Here is a 24071-nt window from a genome sequence, read left to right on the forward strand (position 1 = left end):
ATGCCCCTGTCCCGGTGCCCCTGCCCCATGCCCCTGTCCTGCTGCCCCTGCCCCATGCCCCTGTCCTGCTGCCCCTGTCCCGGTGCCCCTGCCCCATGCCCCTGTCCTGCTGCCCCTGTCCCGGTGCCCCTGCCCCATGCCTCTGTCCTGCTGCCCCTGCCCCATGCCTCTGTCCTGCTGCCCCTGCCCCATGCCTCTGTCCTGCTGCCCCTGCCCCATGCCTCTGTCCTGCTGCCCCTGCCCTGTGCTGGCAGCCTGGAGGGCACATGTGTGCATGGAGCTGCGCACACCCATGTGCTGAGCCTTGTGCAGACAGGTGGCAGCACTGGCAGGAGGTGGGTCTTCTTGTGCTGGTGGCGCTGGTGCTGCTGGAGCTGGAGCAGTGTGCGCTGAGCTGGCGGCTGGGATCCGCTCCTCTCCGCTGATAGTGGATTACCTCCAGCCATGGACCCTGCAGCCCCGGGACCGGCCGCCGTTAACCCCTTCCACGCCGTGCGGCTGTGACCCGAGGCTCGATGACACTTTCCTTGAGGCTCCAGCTTCTTCCCAGATGCTCCAGAGCTCGGTCCATGGAGCCCGGCTCCAGGGTGCAGGGTCTTCTTAGAGGTAGGTGCTCCTCTCTCCTGGGTGTCTGGGAGAAACTACAAGTCTCTGGCCGGCTGAGCATGCTGGGGGTTGTAGTAGAGCCGCTTATTATCAGCAACAAAACAGGGGAATGGCTGATAACAGAGAGCAACAGAGACAAAGCAAGTGGTCAGTCTGAAGTTGGATTGTTCTGACCTGTATGGGATTAATTGTACTTCAAAATGTCTATCAATCATCTATCATCTATCTATCTATCATCTGTCTATTATCTATCATCTGTCTATTATCTATCATCTATCTATCATCTGTCTATTATCTATCATCTATCTATCATCTGTCTATTATCTATCATCTGTCTATTATCTATCATCTGTCTATTATCTGTCTATCCATCCATCTAAAATTCAGATCTTCATAGTTATTAGATACTATAATTGTAGGACTCTGAGGGGAGGTCAGTAGCAAAACCTACTTCTTAAGATGTTGAATCAATGCAGACCTATGATGGCTATACACATATATTAGAACATTATCTATCTATCTATCTATCCATCTATCTCTCTTCTTTATCTATCGGTAATGTTACTCCTGTAATGACTGCAGACATTCGTTGAGCCTCCATTGATACATCTGATAATTACATAACATTCTGTTGGATATTTCCCCGGGATAGTAATGTAGGGAATCTCCTCTCTCCGGTTCCCTCTGAGGTTTTCTGAATCCCCCTGACTATTTTGTGATTCCTAAGGATTTTATATTTGTGTAACTCCCTGTCAGATAACTGTGTCTCCAACGGGAGTGACGTATCAGTACAGTACCTGGGACGCCCATGAGCCCGGTGCTGTACATCCCCATAGTCCTGGTGCATACACTGGCTCATCCTGTAATCCGGCACTAGATTCTAGCACAGAATGGAAATCGAAGCTCTACCTAGTGGGGAGCTCTGTTACCTTACAGAGTTGAGGTCTTGGGTTCAAATCCCCCCATTGACGATCTGTAAGGAGTTTGCATGTTCTCCCAAGTTTCTGTGGGTTTCCTCCAGTTTCTTCCTACACTGAAAAAACATACTGATAGTGAATGTAGACTGTGATTCCCAATGGGGACAGTGATGATGATGTCTGTAAAGCTGTGGAATATGATGGCGCTATATAATCAGATTAATAATGTCACATGATTTATAGTCTTATGTGTTTTAAATTCCTTTCAAATATTCACTGATTTTTCCAAATATTTGATAATCTTGTATCTATCAGATCACATTGATAATGGAATGCAGAGGCTGAAGGGAAACTTTTCTTGGCAGTTGTCAGGAAATAAGAGAAAGGACCAAACTACAACATTTATAATGTATAGCGGCGATGATGATGGTAGTAGTTATTGTAATGACGATAATAATACCCGTCATTGTGTTAAAGGGCTCATGTGTCCATCCATCCATCCATCCATCTAACCATCCATCTACCCATCCATCCATCCCTTCCTCCATCTACCCATCCATCTACCCATCCATGCATCCCTCCCTCCCTCCATCTACCCATCCATGTATCCATCCATCCATCTATCCATCCATCCCTCCATCTACCCATCCATCCATCTACCCATCCATCTACCCATCCATCCCTCCATCTACCCATCCATCCATCCATCCATCCATCTACCCATCCATCCATCCCTTCCTCCATCTACCCATCCATCTATCCATCCACCCATCCCTCCATCTACCCATCAATCTACCTATCCATCCATCCCTCCCTCCCTCCATCTACCCATCCATCCATCCATCCCATAACCATCTACCTCATCTGTCTGCAAGGCATAGAAAGTGATGAAGCCAAAACAGTGCATGCGCCAAAAACAGACTATTTTTCCTTCCTGACCAATTTTCACCGTTTCCACCAGACTTTCTGGTTTAAAAACAACTGTGCAAGTGAATCTGTCCAGTGCCCAGTACATGGGCATAGTAAAAAGAAAATATTCCAAAAACACAATCTCCATATAATATATACATATAATCAATATAATATTACAGGTTATGAACACCAGATTCTGTGATGGGGCGTTGATCCCGGGAACTCGTCTGACTGCCGTATGGAGCCGGGAAGGAATTTCCCCTAATTTGGAGCTATTAGTGTCTGCCCCATGGGTTTTTGCCTACCTCTGTGTCAACATGTTGGGCGGCTGTGAAAATGATCTTTATTCTGCGCATGCGCCGATCTCAATGGCACGTTTGTGTCATCAGCGTCATCATTTTCCGGTGTTGCTTCAATACTAAGTGGGGGGCAACTCGGTAAGCGATGAAGCTGAAGCGGCGCATGCACAGAGAACCGGTTCATTTCTCTGCCAAGAACAAGGCAAAGTAAATCGTGCATGCACTGCTCCTGTGCTGCATGGCAAACCTATCAGTCAACATGTGGATTCCTTTAATTCCTTCTACCACGAAAATACAACTTATATGATGAGATTACTATTCTATATGTCTGGAAATATTCCGAGCGCCTCTGATCAGCGCAGTCATATCTGCCAAACAGAATTTAATGAGATGTTTAAGGGAAATTTCTTATAAATGCAAATATGTATTTATTTTATTTTCAAAATCAGCGCCCCCTTTGTCCATGGCTATGTTTGGTATTGCACCTTAGCGCAAATTCAAGTGACTATTGCCATACCAGATACAGCCTATGGACAAGAGTGGTGTTGATTCTGGAAAATAAGAGCAGACTCTTTTTTTCCAATCACATATAGTCATTAACATGAATCTGGTATTAATAAATAAGATTGGGGTTGGCATTTTACGGAGGAGATTTATCTGTCTGTGTGATTATTCCTTTTGTATTTTATATGTTATTTATATAGGCTAAAAATTGTGAAAATAATGTTTACATTTTCTGATTTTTTCCCCCATTTTTGTGACAATATCACCACTAGGGGCGCCATTTCATTAGACTCTATAGATAATCCGACTTTCTGATGACAGCGTTGCTTCAGCATTTAGAGATAGAAGTTGGATGATTCTGCACAAATTTGTCTCATTGTGAAGAAAAACTATAGAAAAGGGTCAGAAGTTGTGGGCCGGGGTCTTAGAGGCCTCAGTGCAGCTTCGATTCGATGAATGAGCTCGGTAAAACTATGCTCTGTATTACACACTGTCCCTTTAAATTACAGCTTTACTTTACAAAGACAGAATTATTCTGCAATGCATAGATTGGCCGCTCTCTAATATACTTTGTGCTTCACTTTCCTACTACTTTTAAAGGGAGTGTCTCATCCCAAATTGACAGTATGCACCAAGCACTTCACCTTGTAAGGGATATAGCCCTTATAATTAGGACACCATCAATGCCTCAATTCTGCAAAAAAAAATTAAGTTTAATCAAATATGCTAATTAGGTGCTCAGTGCACCCTAGGTGTGGCCAAGAAGCTCAGTTCCAGTAACTGGATTTACATGTGCCCGCCTTCCTCACTGGAGATTGACTCCATGGGAATGCCTGTGCTTTCTCTGTAGTCCAGTGAGAAAGTCGGCGGCACGACAAAACCAGCGTTGGTAATGGTGCACTGAGCCTCTTGGCCACACCCAGGGTGCACCGAGGAACTTTATTAGTATTTTTGATTGAACTTCAATTTCTGCAGCAGGAAGGCAGCAGTACTGGTGCAATTTTTGTAGGGTCTGTATCTCTCCTACAAGGCTATGTCCTTAATTTATACAGACAGTTTGAGTTGACAGATCTCTGCTTGTTGTCAGTGAATGAGCTCATTGTGGATTGCAATGGGTGGATCGGATCTGATAGAAAACTTATACGTCAATTATACAGTTTAGATGATCCTCTGTGAGCTAAATAAATCTAAAGCAGCCCCCACATTTCTCCTACACATTCTTCAGGGCCTGGAGTAAGCGCTAAATGACTTTACCCAGGCTCTGACTGGCCCATAAGATAACAGGGGAATCCCCCGGTGGGCTCCAGTGCAGATCTGGGCCCCCAGCCCCACTATATGGATAATACTTGGCATAATTCACTTGATTCACTCTGTACAGAAAAATGCATCATCTCATCATTCACTAACCAAACTACCCAGTTTATTGTTATATAGAGATAGAGGTAACTTTGTGATCGAGGGCAGTGTAATATTTATAAGCAGCTAAAAAGTGGCCCCCCCAAAGTCAATGTTACTGGTGGGCCCTTGGCACCCCTGTCCAACACTGACTTTACCATTTTATGTGACATAATTATATTTTACTATAGAGCGGTAAAACAATCCAGCTACAATGTATCCGCCTGGCTTCCAAGCTGCTGAGCTTACAGAGCATGGTCCAGGCTGCTGAGCTCACAGAGCATGGTCCAGGCTGCTGAGCTCACAGAGCATGGTCCAAGCTGCTGAGCTCACAGAGCATGGTCCAAGCTGCTGAGCTCACAGAGCATGGTCCAGGCTGCTGAGCTCACAGAGCATGGTCCAAGCAGCTGAGCTCACAGAGCATGGTACAGGCTGCTGAGCTCACAGAGCATGGTCCAAGCTGCTGAGCTTACAGAGCATGGTCCAGGCTGCTGAGCTCACAGAGCATGGTCCAAGCAGCTGAGCTCACAGAGCATGGTCCAGGCTGCTGAGCTCACAGAGCATGGTCCAAGCTGCTGAGCTCAGAGAGCATGGTCCAGGCTGGATACATTGTGTTCCGCTTGTGTGAGCAGCACTGGGGCGGGATATTCAGCTTCTGGATGTAGAGAAGAAAACTATTGTTTACAGAAAATCTTAATAAAGGTGAGGAATCGAGGTGTGAAATAAACGATAAAGTTACAGATCTTCTTATACACAGTAGTAATGGTAATCAGCTGTATAAACCTCTTTCTTTAATGGCGCAGATCAGCGACTCCTTCGAATAATGGAAGGACAGCTGTAACCAACGTGTCCTTATCTTGTTGATCAAGGGATTAAATGGGTGATCAGATGGCAAGGTGAGTGGGCACAAATACCCCATGCTGCCCCTTGCTTTTATATGTGATAGCAGTTGTATAGCGCCCCCTTTCTTTTGTCCTGTACATACTGTAGGGTAATGTGACTGATATATTTATATCCCATATTTATGATGAGGTTATCCAGGATTTTGATATTGATAGGTATTCAATATCAGTTTCTGGGGAGGGGGAACCTACAGATCAGAATTTTGCGGCGGCCGGATCAATACAAATCCAGAGCTAATACAGCACAATTCCTCACACTGTGTAGTGGTTGCTCTTGGGTCCTGCATATCAGATCACATTATGTTCAACAGTATCTGAGCTGCAGTACCGAGAGTGGCCACTACATGGTGCATGGATCATCGCTGTTTCGGCTCTCTACACTGTGTAATTCCAGGAGCTGCACACAGCTGACACCCAATGATATCATTTTTTGTTAATAGAGGTCCTTCCTCTATGAATTCTCTAAGCAGCAGAATCAGGCTAGAATACAGTGGCCAATGGTAAAATATTGCATCCCCTGGGCACCACATGTGGGCATGTTTTCAGCCCAGTCTAACTAAGCCAACGTAAAAGTCATCTACAGAGATAACCTCTATGCAGGACCTAGTAGCCCATTGATTTTAATAAGAAATGTGTAATGCTTTATTTAGTCTGTGGGGGCGCTGCAGGGGAATTGAACAATTTCTGCCAGGTTCTCCCTCAGTTTAGAAAGGATCTGGGGTAATAGTTGGGGCAATAAATATTGAGCAGACTATTTTTGGAAGGTAAAAAGGATTTTCTGAGGTTAATTCTTTTAAGCCTTTTTCTATTATATCAGGTCTCCTTAAAGCCATCTTTTAGTACACAGATTGCATTTAAAGTAGGCTTGTCACTTGTCATAAATATGTAATTTTTTTTACCTGGTGTAAATTCTGCTGTTCTCCTGAATGCGGTGATGTTTTCCTTTTGTTCCTGCTCCTCTCCGTTCCTGAGATATGACCTCCTCTTTCTATATGTAAATAAGTCTTTTTTCCTCTTTGCAAAGTGGGCATGGTCTTCAAGAATACGCCCATGAAGTAAAGACAATGACCACGCCCACTTAGCTACCAAGGCTAGATTCATGTACACCGAAGAGGAGGTCCTATCTCAGGAATGGAGAGGAGAAGAAATAAAAGAAAAACATCGCCGGATTCAGGAGAACAGCGACATTTACACCAGGTAATTAAATTGCATATTTATGGAAAGTGACAGCTCCCCTTTAAAGTCTGTCTTGTTCCTGCCCTTTCCTATCTAGCCTTTTTTTAATGCACTAGATGTAGTCTGGGTAAGAAACACCGTAAATCAATGTAGAATGGAGAGGTAGCGTAATGTACAGAAGCAAATGTCCTGTGGCCGCTTCCCGTAATGGTCTGGAGATGACTGAATCTGAGCTCACAAGCCCCATAGGCTACTCAGCGGTGGAAGAACAAAAATGCCTGTATAAGAAAAAAAATCCTGCTATTCAGTCAGAATTGTCTAACACGTCTCATCACTTTTCAGATTGAGCTGTGTACACTGGGGTCCACTGTCAACTTATTATTATTATTATAAATGGTAACATCCTAAACCTGAAGGCAGATAGCATAGGGTCACACTGCACTACTGACCATAGGGGTAGAATGCAACTCACCTCCTCCAGTCTACAAAATAGCTACTGTATATTACAGATAACTCAATGCAAATTGATTTTTTTTTTTAACTTTAGGAAATTTGCTGATGCCAGAAAATTTTAACAATTTGTGAATTGACAAAAAAGCAGAACAAAGCACAAGACTGTATTAGTCAGAGAAGGCTCACGTGACTTTGACGTAGTCTGGCAGGATTCCCTATAATGACTTGCAGCTATCGCATCACGTGGTATAGCACAGCCTATCTGTATTGATTAAAATAGCCTGTATAAAAGCCAAGGCAGGAAATGCAGCGGCCACTTTGATGTGAATCTGGATAGTGACAGCTTAAGAACAAAGACATTTGGAGAAAGCTATAAAACACTGAATAAACATTACAGGTAGTGTGCGTGACTACACAGCAGTGAAAATAGTGACCATTCATTTACCCATAGCAATATATGCTGAGGTTGTCCCATGACAATACTTAGGGCTCGTGCCCATCACCGTGAAAAAAAAGTTCCGATCTCGGTCCTGAAAAGTGGGATGAGTATCATGCAATTTTCATGCGAGTACAATCTGATTTTAGCACCTAGCATCCGATTTACATGTGAATGCAATCCGATTACAATGCGATTTTAACATAAGCTTTTACATAGAGCAATTCTGTACGTCATTTACACATAGTTCTCCAAGGGAAAAGTCTTTAATACATTATATATAGAGAGAGATAAGATAGATCTACAGACAGACAGACAGATAGATAGATAGATAAAGAGCTAGACAGATAGATAAAGAGCTAGATAGATATATAAAGAGCTAGACAGATAGATAGATAATAGATAGATAGAAAATATAAATATGTGAGCGAGATATTTAATCAGAGCTTTGTGTGTGTAGTTTACTGTACATGCTTTTTTCAAAGTGCCTTTGGGGGAAAAAAAAGGCATGGGATACCCCATATCCTTTGAAAAGTCGGCAATTCATTTGCCGCATACAGTAAAATCACAGCAGGACCCCACAGAATAGAATAGATAGAATATATATTTACACATAGAATAGATAGATACTGTATAAAGATGTCAGTCACATATATGATCAGTACAGTGCGTGTGCAACTTACTGTACATGTATTTTTTTTTAACCTTATAAAATATTTTCTGAAAAAAAATGGTGTGGAATCTCCCGACATTTTATTAACCAGCAGTGGGAAAGGGGACTGCAGGGGGCAGGTGTTTATAGCCTAAGAAGTGGGTAATGCCCATGAAGCTTCCCTGGCTGTTAACATCAGCTCACAGCTGTATACTTAGCCTTTCCTAGTTATTAAAATGTTTCCCCCCCCCAAAAAAAAGATGTAGGGTTCCACTATAATTAATAACCAGCAAATGCTAGGCAGCTGTGGGCTGATGTTAATAGCCTATGAAGGGGCTATGTATATTGTCCCCCTCCCAGACTAAAAACATCAGCTCTCAGCCGTCCCACAAATGGCGCACCCATAAGATGCGTCAATTGTACCACTTAGCCTCACTTTTCCCCCTTGCCCTTGTTTGGTTTCAAGTGGAGTGATTGTTGGGGGGGTGATGTCACCTTTATATTGTCAGGCGACATCAAGCCCAGACGTTAATAAAACGCCTCCATTACTAACCACATAGTGATACTGTATAAAAAAAACACACACCAAAAATAAAGTCTTTTTATTGAAAGAAATACACAGACTCCTTTAATGAATCCAAATTATACCATACTTATGGCATCACCCAGTCCACTGACGCCAATGTCCCCTGTAACAGAATTAAAATAATGTACAACAATATTCCTCCCCTGTCTGCCGAGAAGATAATTCATTTATCCCATGACACGTCTAGCTCTGTTACATCTAGATGGCACACTGCATTGTTGCATGATGCAACCATACAGCCTGCCATCCAGCAGAGACACTAACCTGTGCATGCTTGCTCAGTATCTCACTCTGGACTCCTTTCACCTCACTGACGTCACCATGAGTGTGAGAAAATTCCTGCGAGTTCACAGCCAATGAACTCAGTTCAAGTCACTCTCATCAGCATCGAATATTTAACGGGTGCACATACCCTTATTGTAGCAGCTCAGAGACAGAACATCACCCCGAAGTCATGTAAAGAAACTAGAGAACAAAAATTGTAATCAGACAATAAAAATAATAATAAACAATAATAAAACATATATGTGAGATGATACATTTCATCTAAACTCAGAACCATTTCTTCATGTTCTCTTTCATCAGAAGTCAGTGCTATGGTGATAGTGTGGGGGACATTTATGTTTTCTTTGATATGAAGACCCTAAGCAGCAATAAAGGGATCGTGGAACTTTTTAAGGTTCTGGAAGCAGAGGGAGATGCCGGGACAGAGGGAGAATATTTTCAATGAATGCCCTCTAATGCTACAGGTCACCTGGCAAATAATTTTTGTACCGCTACCCTCAATAACCGCAGCGCTGTTACTACAAGATCCATTGATACTACAGGATACCATGTATTCAGTCAATAGACTGCACAGAGAGTCTGTCCGGATACACACGGAGAACTTTCCCATTTTCAGCCGATGGCGCCTGGCGGGATGCAAAAGGGGAATTTGATTTTACTTCTGCCCTGCAGGGTAATTATCAGATCTTTCCAGCATCTAAGAAACTATCGTAGATGCAATAACAGGATATTAGGAAATTCAATATACCATGCAGAGTCTCCATTTATCAGGATATTCACTAATCGAATCTACAGAAAAAATGTCATGAGAAATAAAAAGTCAAAAAGTGAAATGTGTTAGAAATAGTTAACGCCATTAAAAGAGAATCTCCACTTTAGAAAACTCTCTTTCCAATGCCGTGCTAGAGAGGGGGTCCTTGTTTCAGGAGACTTCTATATTATCCTGAGACCATTCACTCTGAGCAGCAGCAGGATTCTGCGTGTAGTGTTAAATGTTTAATGTTTCTTTTAAGGTAATGCTGCTGGCAAACAGAATATATTGTTGATTTCTAGTAGTTATATTCTTGTACATAGGGGGCAGTATTATAGCAGTTATATTCTTGTACATAGGGGCAGTATTATAGTAGTTATATTCCTGTATATAGGGGCAGTATTATAGTAGTTATATTCTTGTACATAGGAGCAGTATTATAGTAGTTATATTCTTGTACATATGGGCAGTATTATAGTAGTTATATTGTTGTACATGGGGCAGTATTATAGTAGTTATATTCTTGTACATAGGGGCAGTATTATAGTAGTTATATTCTTGTACATAGGGGCAGTATTATAGCAGTTATATTCTTGTACATAGGAGCAGTATTATAGTAGTTATATTCTTGTACATAGGGGCAGTATTATAGCAGTTATATTCTTGTACATAGGAGCAGTATTATAGTAGTTATATTCTTGTACATAGGGGCAGTATTATAGTAGTTATATTCTTGTACATAGGAGCAGTATTATAGCAGTTATATTCTTGTACATAGGAGCAGTATTATAGTAGTTATATTCTTGTACATAGGGGCAGTATTATAGCAGTTATATTCTTGTACATAGGAGCAGTATTATAGTAGTTATATTCTTGTACATAGGGGCAGTATTATAGCAGTTATATTCTTGTACATAGGGGCAGTATTATAGTAGTTATATTCTTGTACATAGGGGCAGTATTATAGCAGTTATATTCTTGTACATAGGAGCAGTATTATAGTAGTTATATTCTTGTACATATGGGCAGTATTATAGTAGTTATATTCTTGTACATATGGGCAGTATTATAGTTGTTATTTTCTTGTACATAGGAGCAGTATTATAGTAGTTATATTCTTGTACATGGGGCAGTATTATAGTAGTTATATTCTTGTATATAGGAGCAGTATTATAGTAGTTACAGTATATTCTTGTACATAGGGAGCAGTATTTTAGTAGTTATATTCTTGTACATAGGGGGCAGTATTATAGTAGTTATTTTCTTGTACATGGGGGCAGTATTATAGTAGTTATATTCTTGTATATAGGAGCAGTATTATAGTAGTTATATTCTTGTACATAGGGAGCAGTATTATAGTAGTTATATTCTTGTACATAGGGGCAGTATTATAGTAGTTATATTCTTGTACATAGGAGGCAGTATTATAGTAGTTATATTCTTGTACATTGGGGGCAGTATTATAGTAGTTATATTCTTGTAACATAGGGGGAAATATTATAGTAGTTATATTCTTGTACATAGGAGCAGTATTATAGTAGTTATATTATTGTACATAGCAGTATTATAGCAGTTATATTGTTGTACATAGCGGCAGCATTATAGTAGTTATTTTCTTGTACATAGGAGCAGTATTATAGTAGTTATATTCTTGTACATAGGGGGCAGTATTATAGTAGTTATATTGTTGTACATAGGGACAGTATTATAGTAGTTATTTTCTTGTACATAGGAGCAGTATTATAGTAGTTATATTCTTGTACATAGGGGGCAGTATTATAGTAGTTATATTCTTGTACATAGGGGCAGTATTATAGTAGTTATATTCTTGTACATAGGGGCAGTATTATAGTAGCTATAATCGTGTACATAGGGGCAGTATTAAAGTAGTTATATTCTTGTACATAGGGGCAGTATTATAGTAGTTATTTTCTTGTACATAGGAGCAGTATTATAGTAGTTATATTCTTGTAAATAGGGAGCAGTATTATAGTAGATATATTCTTGTACATAGGAGCAGTATTATAGTAGTTATATTCTTGTATATGGGGCAGTATTATAGTAGTTATATTCTTGTACATAGTGGCAGTATTATAGTAGTTATATTCTTGTACATAGGGGGCAGTATTATAGTAGTTATATTCTTGTACATAGGGGCAGTATTATAGGAGTTAATTTCTTGTACATAGGGGCAGTATTATAGTAGATATATTCTTGTACATAGGGGCAGCATTATAGTAGTTATATTCTTGTACATAGGGGGCAGTATTATAGTAGTTATATTCTTGTACATAGGGGCAGTATTATAGGAGTTATTTTCTTGTACATAGGAGCAGTATTATAGTAGTTATATTCTTGTACATAGGGGCAGTATTATAGTAGTTATATTCTTGTACATAGGGGCAGTATTATAGTAGTTATATTCTTGTACATAGGGGGCAGTATTATAGTAGTTATATTCTTGTACATAGGGGGCAGTGTGATATGTTATGTGGATGTCATTTTTTGTATATTCCTATTTTTAACAATTCCAGTTATTTTCATAGTGTCTTTCTTATCACATTGTAAGTCTACAGCCTCACTGTATCTGTCTCTTGATGACCCCCTGTAGTGCATTAATCCCTAAAGCCCCCGTTACACACTGCGATATCGCTAGCAATATCGCTGTAAAGTCACCGATTTTGTGACGTTACAGCGATATTGCTAGCGATATCACTACATGTGATACTTACCTCCGACCGGCTTCCCCGCTGGTTATCGATGATCGCGCGAGAAGCTCCTGGACCATTCCTCGTCGGTCACTTCCTGCGGCGCTTCCTGCTGTGATGATGAGCGACGCGTGGAGCCGGGCGGGAGGACGCAGGATTGCCGCGTCTGACAGGTAAGTAGCGATCCCCGTCCCCAGCGATGTCGCTAGTGAGATCTGCCTGTGTGGCAGCTCACTAGCGACCACCTAGCGATGCACCAGCGATCCTGACCGCGTCATATCGCTGGTCGGGATCGCTGGTGAGTCGCTAGGTGTAACGGTACCCTAAGGCCCTTTGTTCTCTTCTGGGAGGCAACTTGCTTGATTACCCCTGGACAAGGAAGGGGGTGGGGGGAAGAACGGCAGCTGGACAAGTCAGTTCCGGTATAGACAAGATGGTGAAAAGGCTGCATTTCAGAGAGAAGGACCCATTTTTATCCTCTGGATGCTAGAGTTGTGGAATCTCGTTTCCCTGGACATTTTATCCTGATACTAGACTGCATTCTTATTCTGGACTATCTTATCCTCAGTGTGGTGGACTGAATATGGACCTTTTCGTATTTTTGCCTGAATAAAGGTCTAGGAATTGTTCACTCTTCGCTTGCTCTGTTGATTGTGTGATACCAGAGAAGGACCCCGTGACAACTGGTGGCAGCAGTGGGATCAACAGAGCGTAACCCAATGGAGAACCACCCACAGAATGATTACAGAAATTGGACTGTATCCAGTTTACAGGAGAGAGCCAGAGACCTGGGCCTGAACTACCAGGGACTTACTAAACAGGCCTTAATCGATCTACTGGTGGGCGCTAGCCCGGCCACCTCCTCCCAGATGTCTGAAGGACGAGCACTGGAGACAGGGATCCCCATCCAGAAAAGCCAGTGGTTGGTGTGGTATGAAGAAGAGATGGCGGTTCTGGGCCCCGGCGTCTCTCAGGAGTACAAGGAGGAGGCTGCCCGCCGGGCACAGAGGAGACAGGAAGCAATGGAGCTTGAAAAAGGGAGTAACGCAATGTGGAGTGTAACCCCAACAATCCGGGAGCCTGTACGGGTCACCCGGACAGAGTTTAAGCCATTTGATGAGGCTTCTGGAGATGTGGAGGGGTTCTTAAAAGACTTTGAGCAGCAGTGTGCTGTGATGGAGGTGCCCCACTCTAGCTGGATGCGTTTGTTAGTGGGGCTCCTGAACGGAAGCTTGGCGGAGGCTTACCGAACCATTGATGCACTGCGGAATCGGGATTATAACATTGTAAAGCGGACTATCCTGGATTACCATGCTTTCACCCCAGACTCATATAGGGCCAAGTTCCGAGACCTCCCATGCACCACGGGGGGATCGTTTAGGATGTATGCACATAAGATGTTCGAGGCATGTCGGAGATGGCTGGAAGCAGAAAACGCCTTTACTGTGGAAGATGTTATACAGGCGTTCCTTATAGAACAATTTCTTGCCAAGTGCCCTGCAGAGGTACGGGAATGGATCCGGGAGCGCACGCCGTGTACCGTGGATAGAGCTGCAGCCCTGGCCGATGAAGCCCTTACTATCCGGCCGCAATGGAGGAGGCTTCTGGACAATGAACCACGGCCTGCTCCCGCGCCCCGTCCCCATCTAATTATATCTGCCCTTCCACCTAGTCGCAAGCCGATGACAATCACGCCTCACAATCCTAGGCCCCAACAGTTCCGACCACGACCTGGGGGTATCACAGAGAGGAGATGTTATGGGTGTGGGCAACCTGGACATTTGCAGTCTGGCTGTCCCTCCAAGATTCGGAGGGAGCCCCACGCAGCCCCACCTCGTCCAGTGCATCTTGTAAATTCCACCACACCTGAGGAAGAGCTACCACCACCCCCACCAGAGTGGACCACCGACTACGGCACCATAGATACCCCTCCTGGAGTGTACGGACTCCAGCCTCTGTCCTTTAGCTACTCAGAGCAACGACAACGCCACCTGCAGGATGTCTTTATTGATGGATACAAAGTGTCAGGATTTAGAGACACGGGGGCATTCTTGACTATCGCTGACCCCCGTGTGGTTCGACCCGAGGCAATTTACCAGGGTCCGGGAATTCCCATTGTCCTGGCGGGCGGTGCCCGCAAATATATACAGCGAGCTTCTGTGCGTTTGGATTATGGTTGTGGAGAAAAACTGTGTTGGATTGGAGTTATGGGAGGACTTCCTGCAGATATCCTCCTTGGGAACGACATTGGGGAGTTACAGTGCCAATTTGTGGGAGCAGTCACCCGACTACAGGCCCTTCAAGCACTACGTCATCCGGACCCCACCGGGGAGCAACCACCACGAACCGCATCAGAGTCGGTAAGCAATACTTTCGCTGCTACTACATTGGGAGAGTCTTGGGACAGAGAGGAGTTTAGGAGAGAAATAGAGGGTGACACTACCTTAGCAGCCATTAGGCGAAAAGCAGAAACTGGGCACTTGGGAGATAATGGGGATGGCTTCACTCGAGAAAACGGACTGTATTATTGTGTAACAAAGGGAAGTGACCAGGGCAACCCTGACGCAACGACCAGGCAACTCATTGTCCCTCAGAAGTACAGGGCACAGCTACTTCAACTGGCCCATGATATCCCCTTGGCTGGGCATCATGGGAGAAAAAGGACTGAAAAGAGACTCAGCCAAAGTTTTTACTGGCCGGGCGTCTCGCAGTCGGTAGCCCATTATTGCCGCACCTGTGATGTGTGCCAGCGAATGCGGCATCCAGGAGCTCGACATAAGGTACCCCTGCAATCCCTGCCCATAATTGAGGAACCATTTCAACGTGTAGCCGTCGACATCATAGGTCCTCTGGCCCACCCCAGCAGGTCGGGGAAAAAATATATCCTGACCGTGGTGGACTATGCCACTAGGTATCCTGAAGCTGTGGCCCTGTCCAGTATTACAGCAGTAAAGGTAGCCAAGGCCCTTGTTACCATCTTTACCCGGGTAGGGTTTCCTAGTGAAATATTGTCGGATCAAGGCACTCAGTTCATGTCAGATCTGGTCCAGTCCCTATGGCATACCTGTGGTGTTCGAGCCATTCGCACCACCCCATACCACCCGCAGACCAACGGACTATGTGAACGCTTTAATGGAACCCTAAAAAATATGCTGAGGGCTTTTGTTGACGTTGAAAAAGACCACATCTCCTCTTCGCCTATCGGGAGGTTCCCCAAGAGTCCACAGGGTTCTCTCCCTTCGAACTACTGTTTAGCCGGAAGGTCCGTGGGCCTCTCACTCTTCTGAAAGAACATTTGGAGGTTGACATCTCAGATACTGGAATGCCCATCGTTCCCTATGTTCTAGAGCTCAGAGACCGTCTCGCCCAGCTAGCTACCTTCGCTAAAGAACATCAGCGAATGGCCCAGTCCAGACAAAAAACCTGGTATGGCCGTAATGCCAGGAACCGGGAATTTATGGAAGGACAGCAAGTGCTCATGATTACTGCTTCCCCTACCAACAAGCTTCAAGCAGTGTGGGAAGGCCCTTATCAGGTTGTCAAGAAAATTAATGACACTAACTATGTTATTGCCCTGGACTCTAGTGGTCGACGACAGAAAACCGTCCACATTAACATGCTGAAAGACTACCACGACCGATCTCTGCCTGTTCTAGCTGTCTGCCACCCCCCTAGTGATACCGCGGACGACGAGTATCTCCCAGATCTCCTCCAGGTTGCCCAAGCGGGAGGATCACTGGAACAAGTGCCCCTGGGCTCCCATTTATCGGATATACAAAAGAACGATATTGTCGCCGTACTGAGGCCAAGGGCTGCTGCTTTCTCCTCAAAGCCGGGGAAGACTACTCTCACCAGTCACCATGTGGAAACCCCCGGACAACGCCCCATCCAGCATGCTGCCTACCGGGTTCCAGAGGCTGTTCAAGGCATGATAAAGAACGAACTGGAGGAGATGAAACAACTGGGAGTTATTCAGCCATCTCACAGTTCTTGGGCCTCTCCTGTCGTCCTGGTCCCCAAGAAGGATGGTACAACACGATTCTGCGTTGATTACAGACGACTAAATGATGCCACCAAGAGTGATGCTTATCCCATGCCCAGGATTGATGACCTATTGGATCGTCTGGCCAGTGCCCAATTTGTGACCACGTTAGACTTGAGCAAGGGGTACTGGCAGATACCCCTAACGGAGGACGCTCGGGAGCGCTCAGCCTTCATTACTCCATTTGGGCTTTATGAGTTCCTGGGAATGCCCTTTGGGATGAAAACTGCCCCCGCTACTTTCCAGAGACTGGTGGATCGACTGTTACAACAATGTCAGGACTTTGCCTGTGCTTACTTAGACGACATCGCCATTTTTAGCACAACCAGGGAGGAACATCTTAAACACTTGGGCATAGTGCTGGACTGTATCCTTACTGCAGGACTTACCATTCGCCCTGATATGTGCCAAATAGGGATGGCTGAGGTGCAGTACCTTGGGCATAGAGTAGGGGGTGGGACACTAAGGCCTGAGCCTGCCAAGGTGGAAGCCATTAGCAACTGGTGTAGACCCCAGACTAAAAAGCAGGTACTTGCGTTTTTAGGAACTGCTGGTTACTATCGCAAATTTGTTTCTAACTTCAGCACCTTGGCCAAGCCCCTAACCGACCTGACCCACAAGAACATGCCTAGGAATGTGACGTGGACGGCGGCATGCGAGGATGCCTTTTCAGCGTTAAAGACTGCCCTCGTCACTGCTCCTGTCTTGGCTGCCCCGGATTATAAATGCAGGTTCCTCGTGCAGACAGATGCATCCACCTTTGGGATTGGGGCAGTACTTAGCCAAGTGAACACCGCCGGAGAAGAACATCCTGTTGCTTTTGCCAGTCGGAAACTACTGGATCGGGAAGTTGCCTATGCCACTATTGAAAAGGAGTGACTTGCCATCGTATGGGCGCTAAAAAAATTGCAGCCCTACTTGTATGGCAGAGACTTTACAATTGTTACAGACCACAACCCCCTCAGGGGACAATGGAAGATTGCTGCGGTGGAGCTTGTCCTTACAACCCTACAGCTTCTCCATCCAATACAAGCGAGGAAGCCAACACCAGAACGCCGATGGACTGTCTCGACAAGAAGAACCATAGGCTCCCCAGGCCGACCTACCCCTGCCACTGTACAAGGAATTATAAATAACTGAGCAATGTGGACTAAAGTGAGCAGGCCAGAGGTCTGTGTAGACCTCATGGCGTGCTCACTTGTTATGGGGGGGGGAGGTTGTGATGGTGTGATATGTTATGTGGATGTCATTTTTTGTATATTCCTATTTTTAACAATTCCAGTTATTTTCATAGTGTCTTTCTTATCACATTGTAAGTCTACAGCCTCACTGTATCTGTCTCTTGATGACCCCCTGTAGTGCATTAATCCCTAAGGCCCTTTGTTCTCTTCTGGGAGGCAACTTGTTTGACTACCCCTGGACAAGGAAGGGGGTGGGGGGAAGAACGGCAGCTGGACAAGTCAGTTCCGGTATAGACAAGATGGTGAAAAGGCTGCATTTCAGAGAGAAGGACCCATTTTTATCCTCTGGATGCTAGAGTTGTGGAATCTCGTTTCCCTGGACATTTTATCCTGATACTGGACTGCATTCTTAATCTGGACTATCTTATCCTTTGTGTGGTGGACTGAATATGGAACTTTTCGTATTTTTGCCTGAATAAAGGTCTTGGAATTGTTCACTCTTCGCTTGCTCTGTTGATTGTGTGATACCAGAGAAGGACCCCGTGACAGGCAGTATTATAGTAGTTATATTGTTGTACATAGGGGCAGTATTATAGTAGTTATTTTCTTGTACAAAGGAGCAGTATTATAGTAGTTATATTCTTATACATAGGGGGCAGTATTATAGTAGTTATATTCTTGTACATGGGGGCAGTATTATAGTAGTTATATTCTTGTATATAGGAGCAGTATTATAGTAGTTATATTCTTGTACATAGGGAGCAGTATTATAGTAGTTATATTCTTGTACATAGGGGCAGTATTATAGTAGTTATATTCTTGTACATAGGGGCAGTATTATAGTAGTTATATTCTTGTACATAGGAGCAGTATTATAGTAGTTATATTCTTGTACATAGGGACAGTGTTATAGTAGTTATATTCTTGTACATAGGGGCAGTATTATAGTAGTTATATTCTTGTACATAGAGGCAGTATTATATTCGGTATACTGTTATACAGGGGAGTATTATAGTATTTGTCTTGCTCGCTTTTCTGGTATTATTAATATTAATCTCAAATTTGACTGGGTCTTTTAAGGTGTCAATTATTATTGTTATTATTCATGTTATTTATTTTATTATTAATTCTAATACTTATTTTTACCAGATAAGACAAAACATTGAGATGTGTCTTTCCTTCAGCTCGTCCCCTGTAGATAAATCTTGTGGACTGATTCTGTCAATAAATGTCCCCCGCTGCGTCGCTGCATTACTATTCCTCAGTCTCTATCAGGCTGGAGAAGGTGCTGTATACAACATCTTAAGTACGTCTTGCAGCATGCAGGATTGTCATAGGTGATGGATGAAGCATGCTGCAATGTTCAGCTTCCCCAGTGTGGTAATCACTTGTAAAATAGGATATATTCTACCTCCAACATGTTTTTATTAGATTTCACAAAGCATTGGTGCATGCCCGCTTCTGAGACTTCTGCAGCTGGGGTGTGTATTTATATTAATCTCGCTCTCTGGCATGGACTCTTACCTGTGCCGACATCACACAGCACATACATTCCACGCGTTTCATAGGCCATTACGTGGGTAAGAACATGTATTAACCTCTTGGTCCTGGCTGACTAATGTTGTGTGACGCTAACATAAGATTGTCACCCCAAGGCCACATATAATTCATGGGTTAGACTTCATCTGAGGTGGAAAAATTGAAAATAGAAAGGCTTATAGGGCACAATAAGGAAGAGAAAGCGAAAGAGAGAGAAAGGGAGAGAAGAAAAGAGAAAGGGAGAGAGAGCGAAGGTGTGGTGTTTGCAGGTACGCAGGATGCAGTGACGAGTCGCGAGACAGTTAGGTGCTTTCTATATTAACGTTTATAAGACTAGAGGGAACTTTCCTCAGGCCCGGCCTGATCACCAAAAGGGGTAACACGAGTTGCCCTCGCAGGGGTTCTATACAAGCAAACACAAACGGGTAGAACACAACTACTTCCGGCAACAGCCGGTCACTATAGGGCCGCGGTATGGCCGACTACGGGTCCTTAATTACAAAGTCAACTTAGCCGTCCAGACGTCCCTCGCCGTTCATGTTGGTGGTCTTTCGGCGTAGTAGTTGCTGGGCCCAGTTGCTGAGGCGATGACGGAAGTCTTCGCGCACTCCGGCGCGCTGATTACACTGGAGCCCCACAGGCTCCGGCGGAGTCCTTGGACGGTTGGGCCTCAGTGATGTGTGGTGGCGAATGACAGGTCACCTGCGCAGCTAACGACTGCGACGGGAGGTCCGCGGTCAGCAGAGGCCCAGCCCCTGCTGCAGACCGGAGCGGGACAGTGGTGGCCGCCGGCGGTACTGTACTTGTCGCGGCCACTGGTGAGACCAGGGCGGCCGCAGGTGGCAGGGAACAGGCCGCAGCCACGGGCTGGGGCGAGACGGCAGCGGCCACAGGTTACCGCAGGTAGGCCACAGCCGCGGGCTGAGGGGAGGCAGTAGCTGCCGCGGGTTGAACTGGGGCCACAGTGGCCGCGGGCTGGAGCGGGGCAGCAAGTCCCGGATAATCGCCTCGGTACCGTCCTTCTGGAGTCCTCGGTGAGCGTCCTCCCTGGCACTGGTGAGTCGCTCTCGCTTTCAGCCACTCCCACGGTCTCTTGCTGTCTCTGTGTCGGTCTGCTGACGCATCGTCCCGGGAATTCCCCGCATCTTTTATACTGGTCCCTCCCCCAGCCCATCTGTCTGTCACAACGGTCCGTCCCTGAATAATGCCCCCCGGGCACAGTTTCTCCCGGAACCCAGATGACGGCTCCCTTGGTTCCGGCCCGGACACTCGACGGGGGCCGTTCCTCCCAGGAAAGGAAAGGGAGAGAAAGAGCGAGAGAAGGAGAGGGAAAGAAAGAAACAAAGAAAATAACAAAGAAAAAGACAGAATGAAAGAGAAAGTAAGGAAAAGAGACAAAGAAAAAAAAGAAACAGAAAAAGAAAGAGCGAGAGAAAGAAAGAAAGAAGAAAATGAGAAATAAATAAATAGAAAAATAGAAAGAAACAATAAGAGAAAGAGAGAGAAATAAAGAGAAAGAGAGCGGCAGAGAGAAAAGGCGCCAGAACGGGTACAATGCCAAGGCAGGTACAGAGAAGAACACTGCTGTACATGAGATCCACAGACAGGTCGCCCACTCAAGAGCCTCACTTGACTGGCCTCCACAACCTGCCACCAGCCTTCAAGTGGTCCAAACAGGTAGCCACTGAATACAACAGCATGATCGACAGAACCGAGACTCAAGAACTACTTGTAAACTTTAACACAAGTGCCTATACACCAGACCAGCAAGGGGTCAACCTGGCAGTGAACGACTTTATTAACATCCTATATACCAGTGATGGCGAACCTTTTAGAGACCGAGTGCCCAAACTGCAAACTAAAACCTACTTATTTATCGCAAAGTGCCAACACAGTAATTTAATCAGAATATTGAGGCTTTAGATTAGAAAAACAACTCCTATATTAGCGCGCTATAGCGTCTATAGAAAAGAGCTTGTAAGCGCTACACTCCAAGCTTAAAATACTAGCCACCGATTGCAGTGGAGGTCTGTTCTTCAGAATGAAGGGGATTTTTATTCAAAAGTAAAATTGACAAATTGTTTGCTTTTTACAACCTCTTTGTAATTGTAACCCTTTATCATGATGAGAATAACCCTTTAAGCATGGGATGTGAAACCAAATACACAGAGGGCCAAAATTAAAAGCTTTTGGCAAAGTCGCGGGCGAACCTTGATGTTTGTTAAAAAAAATGGAAGTTTTTCCTTATCAAATAAAATGATTAACTTTTGAAATTGTAGTGGAATAATGTTATGTAACAGCAGTAAAAAGCATATGGCCCAATGGCCGGATATATAGGATACATAAACACAGTATTCCTCCATGCACAGTTTGATGACCCTACTTTATTCCCCTCCCTCAATTCTCCAAACAAAGAATGATGAACCCATCACAGTGTGATTCTCCATAGGTAATCCCCACACAGCTCTCCATACAGTATAATGTGCACAAAATGTCCTCAATACAGTACAATGGTTCAACATAGTCCTAGATACAGTGTAATGGGCCCCACATAGTGCTCCATAGAGTGTAATGGGCCCTATATAGTCCTGGATAAAGTGTAATGGAATCCACACAGTGCTCTATAACAGTATAATGGACCCTGCGTTGCCTTCCATACAGTATTATGGCCCCACATAGTGCTTGATACATTATTGCCCCACATGTTGCTCCATTCTGTATAAATGGTCGCCCATGATGCTCCATTCTGTATAGTGGCCCCAAATGATGCTCCATACTGTATAATGGCCCCAAATGATGCTCCATACTGGATAATGGATCCACATGATGCTACATACTGTATAATGGCCCCACACGATGCTCCATACTGTATAATGGGCCCACATAATGCTCCATACAGTATAATGGCCCCACATGATGCTCCATACTGTATAATGGCCCCACATGATGCTCCATACTGTATAATGGATCCACATGATGCTCCATACTGTATAATGGTCCCACATGATGCGCCATTCTGTATAGTGGCACCAAATGATGCTCCATACTGTATAATGGTCCCACATGATGCGCCATTCTGTATAGTGGCCCCAAATGATGCTCCATACTGTATAATGGCCCCACATGATGCTCCATTCTGTATAATGGTCCCACATGATGCGCCATTCTCTATAGTAGCCCCAAATGATGCTCCATACGGTATAATGGCCCCACATGATGCTCCACACTGTATAATGGTCCAACATGATGCTCCATACTGTATAATGGCCCCACATGATGCTTCATACTGTATAATGGTCCCACATGATGCTCCATAATGTATAATGGATCCACATGATGCTCCATACTGGATAATGGCCCCACACGATGCTCCATACTGTATAATGGGCCGAGATAATGCTCCATACAGTATAATGGCCCCACATGATGCTCCATACTGTATAATGGCCCCACATGATGATTCATACTGTATAATGGATCCACATGATACTCCATACTGTATAATGGTCCCACATGATGTGCCATTCTGTATAGTGGCCCCAAATAATGCTCCATACTGTATAATGGCCCCAAATGATGCTCCATACTGTATAATGGTCCCACATGATGCGCCATTCTGTATAGTGGCCCCAAATGATGCTCCATACTGTATAATGGCCCCAATTGATGCTCCATACTGTATAAAGGCCCCACATGATGCTCCATACTGTTTAATGGATCCACATAATGCTCCATACTGTATAATGGCCCTGCACGATGCTCCATACTGTGTAATAGGCCCACATGATGCTCCATACTGTATAATGGATCCACATGATGCCCCATACTGTATAATGGCCCCACATGATGCTCCATACTGTGTAATGGGCCCACATAATGCTCCATACTGTATAATGGCCCCTCATGATGCTCCATACTGTATAATGGCCCCACACGATGCTCCATACTGTATAATGGATCAACATGATGCTCCATACTGTATAAAGGTCCCACATGATGCGCCCTTCTGTATAGTGGCCCCAAATGATGCTCCATACTGTATAATGGCCTCAAATTATGCTCCATACTGTATAATGGCCACACATGATGCTCCATTCTGTATAATGGTCCCAAATGATGCTCCATACTGTATAATGGTCCCACATGATGCTCCATACCGTATAATGGTCCTAAATGATGCTCCATACTGTGTAATGGCCTCAAATGATGCTCCATACTGTATAATGGCCCCACATGATGCTCCACACTGTATAATGGCCCCACATGATGCTTCATACTGTATAATGGTCCCACATGATGCTCCATAATGTATAATGGATCCACATGATGCTCCATACTGGATAATGGCCCCACACGATGCTCCATACTGTATAATGGGCCCAGATAATGCTCCATACAGTATAATGGCCTCAAATTATGCTCCATACTGTATAATGGCCACACATGATGCTCCATTCTGTATAATGGTCCCACATGATGCGCCATTCTGTATAGTAGCCCCACATGATGCTCCATACCGTATAATGGTCCCAAATGATGCTCCATACTGTGTAATGGCCTCAAATGATGCTCCATACTATATAATGGCCCCGCATGATGCTCCATTCTGTATAATAGTCCCACATGATGCGCCATTCTGTATAGTAGCCCCAAATGATGCTCCATACTGTATAATGGCCCCACATGATGCTCCATACTGTATAATGGCCCCACTTGATGCTCCGTAC

At 44.4% G+C, this 24071-nt stretch overlaps 1 protein-coding gene across 2 annotated transcripts in view; it reads left to right on the top strand.

Moving 5' to 3' along the window:
* Positions 1-369: 369 nt before the first annotated feature.
* Positions 370-24071, top strand: part of THSD7B (thrombospondin type 1 domain containing 7B) — a 501312-nt gene continuing 477610 nt past the window's right edge. For both annotated transcript variants that reach the window (XM_073545559.1, XM_073545560.1), the window contains exon 1: positions 370-606. The gene's annotated coding sequence lies outside the window, so the exon portion shown is untranslated. The remainder of the gene's footprint in view (positions 607-24071) is intronic.

Source organism: Dendrobates tinctorius, unplaced genomic scaffold, assembly GCF_039654945.1.
Source record: "Dendrobates tinctorius isolate UK_male_01 unplaced genomic scaffold, ASM3965494v1 ptg000143l, whole genome shotgun sequence".
Taxonomy (NCBI): domain Eukaryota; kingdom Metazoa; phylum Chordata; class Amphibia; order Anura; family Dendrobatidae; genus Dendrobates; species Dendrobates tinctorius.